The sequence below is a fragment of the Drosophila pseudoobscura genome, chromosome X (genome assembly GCF_009870125.1).
Source record: "Drosophila pseudoobscura strain MV-25-SWS-2005 chromosome X, UCI_Dpse_MV25, whole genome shotgun sequence".
NCBI lineage: Eukaryota > Metazoa > Arthropoda > Insecta > Diptera > Drosophilidae > Drosophila > Drosophila pseudoobscura.
Window position 1 is genome coordinate 26,760,514 of NC_046683.1, and position 13,740 is coordinate 26,774,253.

Here is a 13,740-nt window from a genome sequence, read left to right on the forward strand (position 1 = left end):
TTAGTGCTTGAGTACTGGGCATAAGAGAGAGAATACAGTGGTGAATTTAGTAAAATTATGGTGAGAGTAATTACAAAAAGTGAGCGTAGGCTCTCTATTTTACGAGGGTCATTTGAATACTTGTTCCTTAAAGGAGTTTGACCGAACACCTGGGTTGGTTTCGGAAAGGTCCGAAATGTCCGTGAGGAAAGGCGCTCCGAGAAGCCGAAGCGCTTCCCTACAGAGCTTTGGGGTATCGGAATCTTGCACTTCCTAGTGAAGTGCACTAGTTCCGTTTTAGTCGGTTAACCTAGTCCGCATTTGTCTGCCAGTTTTGAAATCTTAATGAGAGTACGTGCACACACATAGCGTTTGTGAAGGTCTACCAGAAATTCTAAGGAAACAACATCCGCATACGCTACCACGCGTTGTTCTGCCCTGGTACCGCTCCCCTCTCTGTGGGGGTAGCCCCACAGCAGTTCGTTCACTGCTATGCTCCTAGGAGGGGTTACAAGACTCCGCCCTACGGTGTGCTTTAAAACCTGGTCAACGTTGACGTCCAGTGCCCAGTGATACCTCAACTGTCCTGCATGGTAGCATCTGATTGATGAGGCTAACCGTCCGGAAATCAAAAATTCCGTTCCATTGTCTTCAAAAGAAAAAGCGAGAGACTTATGGTTGTGAAGTCCTTGGGTAAGTGTGCGAGGGCTTGCCTGCCTTAGGAATGAATACGACTTTGGTCTGAAGCCAAGTGTCAGGGATATTCCCGTGGGAGAAGACTTTCTCGTAGATCCTGTTTGAGATGCCAAGCTTTTTTGGCACCTATGTTTTTCAAAAATGAAAAGAGAATTTGGTTTAATCTTTATTTAATCGTATTTAATTTTGGTGGCTTAGCGGAAACCGATTTTTTGCTATGGCCAGATAGAATTTAGGCGAGATCGATATGCAACCAATGCCCAGAGGGGTCAGCATAGAACTAAAAGAGACGACGGCGTCAGATCAAAGTGATTGCCGAAGTGGCGGCGGCAGAGAGCTCCTTTATCGGGAGAGCGCAGCAGCTCTGCAGAAAGTCAAATTTTTACAACAAAGGCGTCTCTCTCTGCTCATACAACAATAATGCTTAAAGTTACGGTTATTCTTCGGCGGCTGGCCCGAACATACTCCCCCCTTTGGGAGCTAGTCTCTCAACAGATTCCTTAAGGGGCAGCAAACAAAGTCGAGTGACGGCCCTCCTGATGTTTCCTCGACCACTCTAGCCAGTGGCCAACGCATTGGAGGAAGATTTTCGTCATTCACCAGAACGAGATCGTTCTTGCAAATGTTTTGCGCGGAGGTACGCCACTTCGCGCGCACTTGCAAAAGAGTGAGATACTGTTCGCGCCAACGGCTCCAAAGTATTTGTTGTAAATGGGTGACCCGCTTCCAGCCATCCAGACGATTGTAGTTCAGCTTCGTTAGGTCAGGCTCGAGGACTTGCTCATGGGGGCTTGACCATTGCGCCGAATCTCCTTTATGTCCATCCACAATTTTGCCAGCTGAATGTGTCGAATCAGAAGATGCGTTCCTTGCCGAATATCAGAAACGGTAAGTCCTGGATGCCTAAGACGATGTATAAATTTATGCATGTAGGCGAATGTGCGCTGCATGCGAAAGAATGAATTTGCATGAAGTCACTCTGTCGAACTGTCAACGCAGTTTCCGCTTTCTTTCCGTGCGGTTCTTAAACATGACTGGTTTAACGAATAGGACCGTTGTTATTGATGGTCGCGGCCATTTGCTTGGCCGTCTGGATGAACCTCTCTGGCCTTTTCTACAGAAACAAAATGAAGTTCTTGGCCTACTTGCGCAAGCGTTGCAACGTCAACCCAGCTCGTGGTCCCTTCCACTTCCGTGCCCCGTCCAGGATCTTCTACAAGGCGGTCAGAGGTATTATCCCACACAAGACTAAGCGTGACCAGGCTGCACTCGCTCGTCTGCGTGTGTTTGATGGCATCCCATCGCCCTACGCCAAGCGTCGCCGCGTCGTTGTCCCCATCGCTATGCGTGTGGTGACACTGCGCTCCGACCGCAAGTACTGCCAGGTCGGCCGTCTGTCGCACGAGGTTGGCTGGCACTACCTGGATGTGATCAAGAGCCTGGAGCGTAACCGCAAAGTCAAGTTGCGTGTCAAACTCAAGCACAACCGCGAGCTGAAGAAGCTGACTGTTCAAGCTCGTGAAAACATTGCCAAGGAGCTTGGCCCTTCAAATCATCAAACCCTATGGCCACGAGGTTTAAGGACAACAAAAACACCGGCAGATGCGTAGCAGTTTTTTAAAGGGAATAAAACAACATCCGGACGTGAGATCGGCATGTGGAGACGTGATTAGCAATACTCTCTTGCGAAGCTCCAAAATTTGCTATGTCGTTAGCAGGAGATACAGGTCACTTATCCTTGGAGCCTAGCAAAAAGGATGGGCCGTGAAACCATAGCTCTGACTGGATAAGATGGCTGGGAAGCGATCCTCTCGAGAGAATATCAGCAGGATTTAAAGATGTGGGAACATAGCGCCATTCCATGGCTGCCGTCAACTCCTGAATTGATGCCACTCGATTTGCCACGAAAACTTGAAATTTAGCTGGCTCGTCCCTAATCCAAGATAATGCTGTTGACGAATTCGACCAGCAATAGAACCGACCTGTAAAGATTCCCATGTCCTTTACATTCTGCATGATTTTCGCAAGCAAATGGGCTCCACTTAATTCCAGCTTAGGAATCGATATAGTCTTTAGCGGCGCCACTCGCGACTTTGAGCACAAAACTTGGCTCGAAGACTGGGCTTCCCTGGACACGACATACACGCAAGCGCCATATGCTTCTAAGCTGGCATCACAGAATCCGTGAACTTCTGTAGCCACACTAGAACGAAGAACCAAGAGAGGAAATGAGATCCGAGAAATGGTTGCCAAACTATTTCTCAAGTCCATCCAAGTTGAATGCAACGCTGAGGGTAGGCTTTCATCTGAATCCAAATTTTCACTCCAAAGCTGCTGAAGAAAGATTTTGCACTTGACAATGACTGGATTTATCAATCCAAGAGAGTCATAGAACCCCGTAATTGTAGATAAAACTGACCGCTTTGATGGCTTTGAGTTTGTGTCCAGTGCGGACAAAGCAAAAAGCACCTGATCCGAAGCCGAGAGTTTTGGCTATGTCGCTTCCATCATTAAACTTAAGGAACTTCTCTATGTCATCTTCAGGGGTACCCTCAAGTACTTCCGGCGACTGGAGCACCATTTCCTAAGTTTAAAATTACCACGGGACAGTAAAGCTGATGTTTAGTGCATCTTGTCCATGACCTGTGTGACCGAATTACCGCCCGAAATAAGGTCATCCCCGTAAAACTCCTGGCGCAGAGCAGCAGAGCCAAGAGGGTAGGACTCACCCTCGTCGATGGCCAGCTGGTGCATTGCGTGCACCGCTAAAAATGATGCAGCCCTCGTCCCGTATGTGACGGTGTCTAATGTGTAGACTTGAACCTCGGATGCACTGATACAAATTGTCGGGTGGAGACACTCGTACGCAGCGGTACATTTTACAAATGTCCCCAGTGAGAGCGACTGGATATATTCGAAAGCGAATAAATATGTTAAACAATGCATGCTGAATAACAGGGCCTGTCATCATCACATCATTTAGAGAATACCCACTTGATGAAGCTGCGGATCCATCGAAAACGACACGGAGTTTTGTCGTCGTACTGTCCTCCTTTAGGACACAGTGCTGAGGCAAGAAATATTTGCAGAGGCTACGGGAATCAGGGTTGACTTGGTGCATATGATGCAAATCAATGTACTCCCTCATAAAGGCGGAATACCGCTCCTTGAGTGTGGAATTACGCTCCAGTTTTCGCTCCAGACTGATGAACCGTCGATAAGCCTGAGCATAAGATTCTCCTAAACGCAGACGAACTGCATACTCCTCGGATGGCAACCGTGAAAGGTGGCTTACGAAATGTGCTTCACAATCGTCTTCTTCTTTGGTATTCAACCCAGCCTCCACACAATTCTCGACTTCCCAAAACATACGAAGAGTTTTATCCAACCTTGCTTCCATCTCAGCTATCGAATATGGTCAATTGTGCGTGGCCAAAACCGCCGAGCACCAATGAGGAGATCAACACGTTGAGGATTGAAAAATGCAGGATCAGCGAGCTGAATGTTAGATGGAATACTCCAATCGGATACATTTACTGTCATACTTGGTTGAGAATCGGTAACCGTGGGGGCGATGAGAACAGTAAGCGTAGTTGTGTAAGCAGAGGTGCGAGAATGCATACAAATGCTTATGGTGGATCCCTCAATAAAAACGCTGGTATCGCCCAGCCCAGACACAAGTGCAGACGATTGAGTTCTGCTAAGCTGAAGCTGCTGGGCGAACCTGGATGTGACGAGATGCAGCTGCGATCCTGAATCTAAGATGGCACGACAAGGAACTAAAACGTCAGACCGATTCTTTAAGAGAACCACGGCTGTAGCCAGAAGCACGACATCAGAGTGAAGACCTTGGGCAACATGAGAGGTAGACGAAGGTAGAGACGAGCTGCTAGCAGAATTTTGAGCAACGGAAAGAGTGTCCGGTTGAACGGCCAGATCGGGAGGAGTAATACCTGGGCAGCCTTGTGTTGTGGGCTGTATCCTATCGAAGTGCAACAAACTATGATGCCTACCGCCGAATACTCGACATTTTCCACTATTGCATGCGCGGGTCCGGTGCCCCGGTTTTAGGCAATTGAAGCATAGGAAAGCTTCTTCACTTCTTTGTGGCGCAGCAACGGTGAGAGATTTCTGGCACGAATATCTGGCACGAATATATTCCATGGCCCGCTGAGTGGCAAAAGACGCATACAGACGGGTCGGCGGAAGAGTTGGAAGCTACAAACGTTTTCTTAACCTGCGTATAGGAATGGTTTTTTCCCACCTGATCGCTACTAGCGTGTGTCGCTGTAGCATATTCCAATCGCTCCATTTTCTGGCAGCGTTGCTGCAAGAATTCGAAGAATTCCTCTGCGGTAGGTATAGCATCCGACGATGTGTGCTCCTCCCACTTGGTTTGCGTCTTCGAATCCAACTTCTGCAGCAGCATGTTGATGACCATGAATCCCTAAATCTCCTCAGCAGTTCCCAATGTCTGCAACGCTCGCATGTGTAAATTGACTGCATCTGAAAACTCCCGAAGCCTTTTAGCAAAAGGCGAGTTTACCCTCTTTAGCCCAAGAATCTTCTTGATGTGTGCCTGGAAAACAAGTCTTTTGTTATTAAAGCGTTTATTAAGTATATCCAGAGCCGCACGATAATTGGCACTGGAGAGATCCAACGATCGAACCGAATCCAAAGCCGCATCAGCGAGGCAAGAGCGAAGGTGCTGGAAGTTCTCGATGTCACTAAGATCCGCATTCGCTTCAATCACCGATTTGAAAATTGCCATAAAATCCGAAAACTCGACGTATCCACCAGAAAACTTCAGCTCAGGAAGTCGCTGCTTGTGAGCCATGATGGTACTATGTCCGGAATGGCTTGGCAGAGTCGTAGAATGGGCAGCGGCGTGTGACTGGCTTACTTCAACAGCAGACAGCAACTCAGCTTTCAACGATATGAAAAGAATATCGAAGTTTTCGCGTAGCTCACTCCCAATCTCGTTTTGATCGAGAGCCTCCAATTCATTATGGGCCTTATTGAATTCCTCTCGAATTTCTGCCAACATATCAAGGCGCACCTCGACTTCCGCGGCGGTCAACTTATCGATTTTATTCCCCGCGAAGGTTTCGCCAAGCCTGTGCAATCGATCATATAATGACTGACTTTTACGCTTATACAGACTCAGTCTGGAATCAGAATTTTCGCACGCGCCTGTATTCTGATCGTTGTCCATGTTAACCGTTGTGCAATTCGACACAGCAACGGAAAATGAAATACCGCTTAAGCGACGATGTATAAACGCGAGAGCGAGAATGGAAGACACGAAAAGTCAAGAACTGCGGCTGCAGCTGCACAGAGAATGAGACATTCGACGCTTAAAGTACCGGAAAATGTATATAAATATTCCAGCCGCACTCTAACTGAATTTGTACTAAAACTGTTTTTCAATGTGCACCCAAATGTATTTGTTGGTAGTCAAACTACCCAACAACAAAATATTGTATAATTAATAAGTGTTTTTAACGGAACGTGAATAAGCAATGTTTTTATATCACGTCGGGGGGTCACCAATGTTTGAGATGCCAAGCTTTTTTGGCACCTATGTGTTTCAAAAATGAAAAGAGTTTTTGGTTTAATCTTCATAGTTCGTATTTTGGTGGCTTAGTGGAAACCGATTGTTTGCTATGGCCAGATAGAATTTAGGCGAGATCGATATGCAACCAATGCGCAGAGGGGTTAGCATAGAACTAAAATAGACGACGGCGTCAGATCAAAGTGATTGCCGAAGTGGCGGCGGCAGATCAAGGTAATTGCCGAAGTGGCGGCGGCAGAGAGCCCCTTTATCGGGAGAGCGCAGCAGCTCTGCAGAAAGTCAACGTTTTACAACGTAGGCGGCTCACTCTGGTCATACAACGATAATGTTCTCCTGACTTAATAGGTACAGGATAGCACTTGAGGCAACAGAAGTGGGCGCGATGTAGTTGTCTGTTTTCGTCGCATCCGGGAAGTGGGTGTGGAAGAGAAAATTTAGTTACTCATTGCTGGACGTTCTCCAAGACTGGTTGGCTTTCTTCAAGTAGACAAGGTTGCGTGTTGTCTTCGAGGGAACTCTGAACAAGCGCGAAGCTTCTGAGTTACTCTCGATTTCACCGCAGAACTTACATCACAAGGCAGGTTTGGCTTTCCTAAGTTGACTCAACATTCACAGTCTTTGCTTTTTTAAAGAGTTTCCGGGAGGCTTTCCGGAGTTCTTCCAGTTTTGGATTCCACCATTCAGGATTCTTCCGGCCTCTGGTCTCACTAGACGGGCAGGATTTATCGAGCGCATCACTGCAGGCGTCGGTACATATTTTAACAACACGGGTTCGGGCCTCCCGTGGAACTCTTTTGGGGGAGACTCAAGGAGAATGCGGCGCACGTCATCTGAATACCGAGTCCAGTTAGTCCGCCTGAGTTTCCGGAATTGCAACAAGGATCTTTCAGTTGCCGGGTGACCAGGAACTCAAGAAGCTTCGGGATTGCGGAAAGCTTTGCGATACCACGATTGCTTTCAATATTTTATCTTGAACCTTTTTTGTGAAGCGGAATGATGTAGGACTCATTCCAAATTACTGGGAGACAAGACTGTTCCAAGGAGAGGTTGAAGAGAAAGGTCAAGGGTTTCCAAACGGACTTTGCACAGTGTTTTAAATTGCAACTTGGCACCTTATCTGGACCCGCAAAAAACGATATGTCAATAGATGAAAAACCTTTCAGAACAACGTTTTCCTCGAGAATAGGCAGAAAAATGCTTTTAGCGTGAGGAAGCTGGTACAGATACGGATGCGTTGCAAATATGAGACGAGTACGTTGCTTGGAAAAAGGTAGCGTATAAATTTGCAGAGAGTGCGCAGAGGAGTAAAGAGCTAAGGCCGACGTGGAGCCCGACTTCTGGCCCTTTTAATAGAGCCTGGATTTATTATTTTTAAAGTATGCCAAATACTTGGAGAACCAGGGAGGCTTGGACGATACAGGTACAGTGATATCTGGAACAAATGTATTAAGGGCGGAGTAAATAGAGCTATAAAACGAGTTAACAGTTGCATATATGTTCGGTAATGAATAAAGAAACGACCAATCAACAAGCCAGAGATATAGATCTAAATCGATAAAGTTTGTTTTGCCTCCATGCGGCCATGGAGCTATGGAACTGTCAGCACAACCAGTTCGGGTTATAGGGATATAGGCAGAGTTGGATGGTAAGGATCTTCAGGAAATGATATTGGGCTTGCTCTGGATACCGTAGCAAGAGAAACATCGCTAACAAACATAAGGTCACTGGAGACGATAGAAATGGCCTCCTTGATGGCTACAATCTCCGCTTGGAACACACTACAGTGGTCCGGGAGCCTAAAGCAATGACTGATTTTCAGCTCGCTGCAGTAGACTCCGCCTCCCACGCGGCCGTCTAGCTTTGAGCCATCAGTGTAGAAGTGAACCGTATTTACGGGTCCTTGTTCGCCCATCTCCCAGTCCTCCCTAGGTGGGATTGATACCTGGAAGGGCGTCGAGAGGTGATCAGAGGCGCTATTTATGTCTTTTTCACTTCCTAGCGACTGCAGAGAGGAATTGAATGGGAATGTCAAACAACTGCGAAACAGTATCAGAAAAATCAAATATTTTTTGTCGTAAACTTCCTTCAAACTATCAAAAGCCTTCTCATAATTTTCTGCAGAGATCTGAAACGCCTTCACTGTTCCCAATGTCATCGTCAACGAGATACGACAGTAAGTGGTTGAATTTTTCCACATTTGTTAATATTGGGTCGTTATGCACCAAACTCTCGAAGAGGCTTATAAAGTTTTGAAATTCTGCATGTTTTCCACTAAACTTGGGGAGATTCATTTTAGGCAGATGTGATAAATGGTGCTGGCTACTCCTATCCCTCCTCTGTATTCGCTGAGTTTCGGGTTCTGGAAGTGCAGACATGTACAGAGCCTTTGTGGTAACACAAATATCCTCGACCGATGCTCGTAGATCGTTGTTGGGATGTAAACAATCCACGTCTGCCTGTATATCCATCAACTTTTCACAATAATTTTCGATCAGCCCGAGTCTGCATTTAATTTGAGGAGAGTCGAACGAAATAGTTTTTTCCTCAAAGTCCGTTCGCACACGCTTTAGATCGCCCATCACCCTATCGTGTCTTTGCATTGCTGTTGCTAATTTTTGCAGGTCTTTGGACCCCCTCCTTCTTTCGAACCTCCAGGGAAGGCAACAATGCACTTTTCTTCAATTCATCAATATTCCGCATGTAATAAATATTTTATGCTGCTGGCTGTTCACATTGGTTTATTTGATTGCTTTGTGTTTTATTTAATTGCTATTCCAATTCAACGAGGTGCCAAAAATTGAGACCAGTCGCCAAATAGAGAAATACAGCGCACAAAATGGTGGCTTGGTTCTAGCACTCAGTTTTTTCGCACTAAATACCTGTAAATTCGGCATAGATTAGCCGAACACTTTCCTTTTCTTTTTTGTTGATTAAAGATGACTCCAATTTGTCTCACAAAACCAGCCAGCTAGAGCTCTATTCGCAACAGAACAAAAAAAACCAATGACATGTGCCGAGACAACGAAGATGCACTAAAGGTCACTGGTTTGTCGTGCGAATTTCCACGAAATGCTGGATGCCGATGTCCCTGCTCGGGCGCCAATGAAAATTTGGAAGATTTTTTCCAATTTTTTTTTACTTTAAAAATTTAAGGTAATTTATGAACAAATAAAACAAGTGCTCGACTTCAAAGCATTTATTGGACTGGTCGCAGCCAGAGATCGCAATAACTTCCCAACTCCACCGCCGAGCCGATCTTGTATGCGCAGAGAGCAGTACAAGAGCGCGGCGTGTGAGAGCAAAAGCTCTGCTCACAACATCGCACACGCTGAGATAGGGTAATTAAGATCGTCTGCTGCAACATTCCGGCCCCGTCGAAGACCTCCGGTGCTTCAACCGTCTATTGGCAGTTTTGCCAGTTTGTGTATGGGGCGTTTAATTACGCCCGTGGGTGTTCGCACCTCGGCGGCGCGCACTCTTCCATCTTCTCCCTTGATTGCGGCCACCACTGGTCCTGTGGTCCACTTCTGTGGCGGTGTGTTGTCCTCGTGGACGAGCACCAGACAGCCAATGTCCAAGTCTGGACCTTTGGTAGCCCACTGGTGACGCTTCTGCAGGCTGACCAGGTAGTCCTTGGACCAGCCCTGCCAAAACTGCTGCTTGAGCGTTGACAGTATTCGCCACCGCTTCAAGTACGCGAAACTTCCCCTGCTGCATCTGTCGTCTTGATCTGATTTGGGCGGCAGCGAAAGAAGAGGCTGCCCGATCAGCAGGTGCCCTGGCGTTAGCGCTTCTCCATCGCTGGGATCGTTGCCTGGCGATGCGATTGGCCGGGAGTTGAGAAGAGCGTCTACCTCTACCAGGTGGGTGCACACTCCCCGTACCAACCTCTGCTTGGCTGATTTGACGGCTGCTTCCCACAATCCACCGAAGTGTGGTGCTCTCGGTGGTATGAAACACCACTCGACGCCTTGGCGCGCTGCGTACGCCTTGAGCCGGTCCTGGTCCCTCTGGTACGCTTGATGAAGCTCGTTCAGCACCTTGCTCACGCCCACGAAGTTGGTGGCGTTGTCGCTGTACACCTTCTCCGGAAGGCCTCTTCTCCCGATGAAAATTTTAAAAACAGATAAAAAACTATCAGTGGACAAATCTGCTACAAGCTCCAGGTGAACAGTTTTTGATACAATGTAGACGAAGGCGGCTACAGATGTCTTAATAAGGGGCCTGCTGCGAATCTTGAGAGACACGTAGAATGGTCCGCAGAAATCTACCCCACAAATCAAAAAGGGCCGAGCTCTTCGCACTCTATCAGCTGGCAGGTTTCCCATGATCTGTCCCTGTAGGACTGGCTTGTATCGGAAGCAGTGCACACAATTTCTCAGGATTCTTGTACATGCTTCTCGAGCATTGATTAGCCATATCTGCTGCCTTAGCAACGAAACCATGACTTTGGCGCCTGCATGGTAGTGAGTCCGATGCAAATTGCGAAGATAAAGCGTCACGAACTGCGACTTTTGCGACAGCAGCAGAGGAAATTTGGCGTCGTACGGAATTTCTGCGTTGAGCAACCTTCCTACCACTCGAATCAGTCGAAGAGTTACTCCGTCGAGTTCACTCGTATGTATGATCGGGTTTAGTCGTTGAAGATACGGTGACAGGATTTCCGACCTCGCTAGCTTGTGGAATTCTGGTCCTAACTCGTGTCTTTGGACTACTTCTACCAGCCTTAGAAATGACACCTTAAGTTCTTTGGCTGACAGAACGACCTCTCGAGTACGCTTGCTTCCTTGTAGGAACCGGTTGACATATGCCATAATCCGAAGCAATTTCTCAAAAGAAGAGCATTTTTCAATCAACTCGATGAAATCAATGGTCTGACACTTTGCCACTGAATGTGTTGCCAAACACTTCTTGTTTTCCGACCGTTCCATTTCTGGAGACAACTCAACCTGATGTAGACATGGTAGACTCCTCATAATTCCTGAGCAGAAATTGGGGACCATCAGTCCACAATGAGCACGTTACACTGTCTACGTCTGTTCCACGTGACACTAAATGGGCTGGGTTTTGCTCAGTAGGAACGTGCCGCCAAGTCACACACTTGAAGATTCCTGGATTTTAGCAACCCTATTGGCCACAAACGTTGCTAGCGTGGCTGGATCCCTTTCCAGCCAGTACAAGGTGACTTGGGAGTCCGACCAAAAGTTCACACTTTCGATCATGAATTTGTCCAGGAGCGGTTTTACTTGAGCCCATAAAGTGGATAACAGGAGTGCTGCGCACAATTCGAGTCTTGGAATCGATTTCGTTTTGAGGGGAGCTACTCGAGACTTTGCGGTAAGAAGCTTAGACACGACATTTTTACCATCACTGGTACGGATGTAAATGCAGCATCCGTACGCTTCACCTGATGCGTCTGCGAATCCGTGAATCTGAGCGCTTTTATGCGTGGGAAGGCCAATGTAGCGAGGTATGGTTATCTTGTATAATTCAAACAAATTTTGCTTGAACTGTTTTCAACTCGTGTGCAAACTCATGGGAACCGACTCGTCCCAATCCAACTTTTGCCGACACAATTGCTGCAGCAATATTTTTTCCCTAGTTATTAAGGGACATAATAACCCTAATAGGTCGAACAATCGGGACGCAACTGACAAGATGTTTCGCTTTGTAGGGGTCAATGAATCAAATGAGTCATCTAAATGATAATGGAACAAATCATTTTACGGCTTCCATCTAATTCCGAGCGTTTTAACAGACGACGAAGGATCAAACTGCAGCGATTTCTCCTGGCCACTATCGGACAGCAGCTGGGGATGATTTGACGCCCACTTGGCCAACTTAAAACCCCCGGTTTCTTAGACCTCACACACTTCCAGCCGAATACGTTATAAATCTTCCGAGCTGTCTGCTCCTGTAAGCATATCATCAACGTAAAAGTCACTTTTTATTACTTGTGATGCAATAGAATGGGACTCAGCAAAAACGTCTGCCAATTTAACGAGACAGCGGATGGCCAGAAATGGAGCTGAGGCTGTCCCATAAGTAACCGTATTCAGGCGATACGTTTGAACATCTAAGCTTGGGATAAGGATCCCTCCACAGAATCAATTGGAAATTTCTGTCTTCTTCGGTGACCTGAACTTGCCTATACATTTTGGAGATGTCAGCTGTGAGCGCAAAACGATTTAATCGAAATTGGGCAAGAATTGCGTAAAGCTCCCTCTGAATAGTTGCACCCACCATCAAGTCTCATTTAATGAGATTGAAGTCGATTTTTGCTCGATGCATCGAAAACGACGCGTAGCTTGGTGGTTTTACTATCAGGTCTCAGGACACATTGATGTGGAATGTAGTAATGGCGTCCTGGAGGAGTGCCTGGAAGCAATGACATGTGGCCAAGAATGAGATATTCTTGCATAAACTCCATATACAGATCATGAAAATACTGATCTCGTGCAAGTCTGCGTTCCAGGGATAGAAAGCGGCGTATTGCCGTCTCGAACGAGAAACCCAACACGTTGGGATTTATTTTAAATGGCAGCCCCTCTTCAAAACGACCCGATTCGAGCCTGCGTAAAGTCTGCTTGAAATTTTGTTAACAAGCCAATTGTTCAGCTGTATATACAGCCTTCGACTTCACTGGGACCTGTTCCAATTCCCAAAAGCGCTCCACCAGAGAGTCGAGAGAACAATGATCACTACCACCAGCGATATTGCATACAGCATCCTGTGCTGATGCCTTAGATTTTCCTGATACAATCCATCCCAACAATGTTTTCTGGATTGATGGATGTTCGGAACTCGCCTTTAATTGGCCTACACACATTAACTCAAAAAAGGTTTCTGCCCCTATCAATAAGTCAACTTTAGCAGACTTGTAAAAATGCGGGTCTGCCAGCTGCAGGTTTGCTGGTATATTCCATTGGGCGAAGTTGACATCATGATCGGGTTGGTATGTGGAAATCGACCTTATCACCCAAAAATCGGAATCAAAGTTGAAAGCGTTGATACGAGATTGGACAAAAGTATGAAACTTGTGCTTTATGACGGAAGAGTTTTTTCCAACAGTTGTGACATTAAGGCACGAATCATCACGGCGTAATCGTAAGCTCTGGGCTAGATCCTCAGATATAAAATTAATTTGGGAGCCGGAATCTAGAAGTGCCTGTGCATACTGAAATTGTCCGGACCGATTCGGACAACAGCGGTAGCAAGAATAACCTGATCAGCACTAGAAACGTGACTAGAATAAGCTGTCTGAGGCTCAGACGATGACGAATGTTCTACTGGCACAGAACTAGGCCCATTTTGCTGTGGCTCAACCCCGTATCGATGAAGCAGAGTGTTATGGGGCTTAGAGCACACTCGACATTTTGCTGTCTTGCACCTGGCACCTGGTGACCTGGCTTCAAACAATTTATACAGAGTCGGAGTTGCTTGGTGATATCGAACCGTTGAAGAACAGGAAGAGCACTAAACGATTGACA

The 13,740-nt window shown here is 46.7% G+C and overlaps 1 protein-coding gene and 1 pseudogene across 4 annotated transcripts in view; both read left to right on the forward strand.

Annotated features, from left to right (window-relative positions):
- The window catches only part of Lcch3 (Ligand-gated chloride channel homolog 3), a 423,845-nt gene that overhangs the window by 161,108 nt on the left and 248,997 nt on the right, over positions 1-13,740 (forward strand). The window lies entirely within an intron of this gene.
- On the forward strand, positions 1,662-2,314 carry LOC117184641 (60S ribosomal protein L13a-like; annotated as a pseudogene).